Source organism: Vombatus ursinus, unplaced genomic scaffold (genome assembly GCF_900497805.2).
Source record: "Vombatus ursinus unplaced genomic scaffold, bare-nosed wombat genome assembly UNPS02014893.1, whole genome shotgun sequence".
Taxonomy (NCBI): domain Eukaryota; kingdom Metazoa; phylum Chordata; class Mammalia; order Diprotodontia; family Vombatidae; genus Vombatus; species Vombatus ursinus.
Genome location: NW_020954671.1, coordinates 1,860,563 through 1,863,715, shown reverse-complemented (window position 1 = coordinate 1,863,715; position 3,153 = coordinate 1,860,563). Strand labels below are relative to the sequence as shown.

The 3,153-nt window shown below is 37.8% G+C and overlaps 1 pseudogene; it reads left to right on the top strand.

The window, feature by feature from the left end:
• Positions 1-579: 579 nt before the first annotated feature.
• On the top strand, positions 580-1,988 carry LOC114028599 (annotated as a pseudogene).
• The last annotated feature ends 1,165 nt before the right edge of the window (positions 1,989-3,153 follow it).

The following is a 3,153-nucleotide window of genomic DNA, read 5'->3' as shown; positions in this document are numbered from 1 at the left end:
AGCCTTCTAGCTGCTCTTTTTTTGTCTGACACTTGATAACATTCCTTGGTTACTTGATTTGGAGGGGGCTTTCAGCTTTTCAAAGTGTTTTTATATCTATTAAATTATTGTGATCTCAAAAAATTGTGAGGCAGATTGGACAAGATTATTATTCCATGTTGGTATAGAAACCTAGACACAAAAGAGCCAAGGTCAAGTCACTCTAGGTCAGTCACAGAGTTGGGACTAAAATCCAGGTACGGCTTCCATGGGGCCCCATACTCTTTCAAACTGAGTCATGAAAAATGGATTACAGTTTTGTTGGGTGGCATTACACAAAACAGGCTCCTAATAAATCGAAGCAAGTAGGGAGAGAAAGTAGGAAAAGAGAAAAACTGAGGTCTATTGTAAATTTAAGATAATTAATATTAATATTAAGATATTTCTTTATTATTTCCAGTAAGAACACTAAGAGGGATAAGAGGAACTGAAATAATCAAAAACTCTATAAGACTATTTTTTTTGGAAAGAAAATCAATAAGATGAGAATTGGGCTTCAAAGAGGCCACATTTGGAGACCATGAGGGAGCTGGGAGCCCAATGGGTCAAAGTCAGAGTGGTGGACATGGATCTGGGGGTGACAAGAAAGATGACAAGGATAAGAAAAAGAAATAGGAGCATCCAGTTCTGACTAACGGAGGGAATAAGAAGAAGAAAACAAAGGGACAGATGCTGCAAGCGAATTGCCACTGGTAATATTTCACACCCAATGCAGACTAAAATTGTTAAATTGGAAAGAATTAAAGGTTATTTTCTTATGGAAAAATTAAGAACAAATGAAACCACTGGAAGAAAAGCGAGAGAAGAAAAATCAAAGGTAGATGAGCTGAGAGGGACCCCCAATGTCTTCTGGGACCTTGGAGGAGATCAGTAATGATAATCATGGCATTGTGTTGACCTCAGTGGGATCAGAACATTAAGTCAGTATTCTGTCATTTGTAGACAAGGGTCTGCTAGAACCAGAATGTTCTGTCCTCAACCGTAAGGTTCATGCTGTGATAGGAGTTTTGATGGATGACACAGATCCCCTCACTAAAGTGATGAAAGTGAATAAAGTTGCACAGGAGACATATTCTGATATTAATGACTTGGATAAGCAGATTCAAGAAATTAAGCAATCTGTGGAGCTTTCCCCCCTCTCATCCTGAGTATTATGAGGAGATGGGCATTAAATCATCTAAAGGGGTCATTCTCTAAGGCCCACCTGGCACAGGTTAAACCTTGTTAGCCAAGGTTGTAGCAAATCAGACTTTAGTGACCTTCCTCAAAATTCTTGGCTCTGAACTTATACAGAAATAATTAAGAGATGGGTCCAAACTTGTTCAAGAATTGTTCTGCATAGTTGAGGAACATATTCCATCAGTTGTCTTCATTGATGAAATTGATGCCTTTGGAACCAAAAGGTATTCAAATTCAAGAGGAAAAAGAGAAATTCAGCAAACAATGTTGAAATCATTGAACCAGTTGGATGGATTTGACTCTAGAGAAGAAGTGAAAGTAATTATGACCACAATCCAAATAGAAACTTTGGATTTTGAACTAATCAGACCAGGCATAATGACCAGAAGATTGAGTTCTCTCCAACAGACAAAAAGACCAAGAAACTCATCTTTCAGATTCATACGAGCAGAATGACTTTAGCAGATGATGTAACTTTAAATGATCTGATCATAGCTAAAGATGATTTGTCTGGAGCAGACATCAAGGTAATTTGTACAGAAGCTGGTCTGATGGCCATAAGAGAGTGTAGAATGAAAGTAACAAATGAAGACTTCAAAAAAAGTTCTAAAGAAAATGTACTTTGCAAGAAACAAGAAGGCAACACAGAGGGACTCTTATCTCTAAATAAACCATGCTGCCTTCATAAGAATTGTTGGGAAGCTTTCAGACCCCCTAAGATAATAACAGTGGGAGAATTGAAGGGGCATACATGCTCCAGTAGGCCTTGATGAGCAAGGTTTTTTTTAATTATTATATTACTCACATATGATGAGTGGGGTACCTATTGAACTGCGCTAGTCTTTTTTTCACTGTGCTATGCTGTATTTCACAATAAACATTCTGTTTCAAAGAGCAAAAAGAAAAGAAGAAGAGGCCACATTTGGTGCTTTGTGCATAAAGATATGAGAGCTATTGATCACAGTTATAAGCAATAAGTTGTTCACAGCTTCCAATTTCTCTCCTCTTCCAAAACCAATATATCACAAGCACTCAGAGCACATTCTTCCTACTCTAGTTAGGTTTAAAGAAAGATGAGTATATTTCACTTCATAATTGTGCATGTTTTAGAATTAATTTCTTTGCCTGGCCAAGATTTTAAGGAGATGCGTAAAGACATGGAGGCATTCTTTCTGTATACATCTTAACATTGTATACAGACAACATAACATTTCTCTGATGGAGAATGTTTTCTTCTGAGGAGAAATGCTTTTTAATTACCATTTCTTTCCTCTTCTCTCTCCTCCCTGGCAGAATTGGAGAGTGAGGAAAACCACCCCTGAGGTTAGTATAAAAAAGATATTCTTAGTTATTTAAATGACCTTGCAAATATGCACTCTCATTGAGCTATAACTCTGTGAATAAAGAAGATTGATCTTATTTACAATTTAACTCCTGAGTTTGGGAGGCAGGGCAGTAGTTCTGCAAAGACAAGAAAACCACACCTATTGCTAATATCCCTAAAGAAGGTTACAGACTCACACTTGGAGAAAGCCTAGATAAAGAACAGCATATAAAAAAAGCAAGGCGAGCGCACATTTCTGGGCTTGTGTTTCTGTTGATCAATTATACTGTGGTAGCACAGCATTCTATTTTGAAAGAAAGAACAAGAGAACCATGGGAAGCCTTTTTGAGGCAGGGTCAGTATCGTTCTGCTTTCCTGGTTGGCTTCTCCTGAATTACATTTTTCCCTGGAGAAATCTCGTTTGTTGGCATTTGATGTAAACTTAGGTGCACATACACACAAGCGTGTGCACATACGAATGCACAAACAATGGGATCTGTGTCATAAATTAAGTGACAGCTGTATTTTTGACCACATCATTTGAGACCTTCCCTGTTTTTTCATATTACTGTCAGGGAATTTGGGACCCTTGCAGTTAGAAGTCGAAGGTC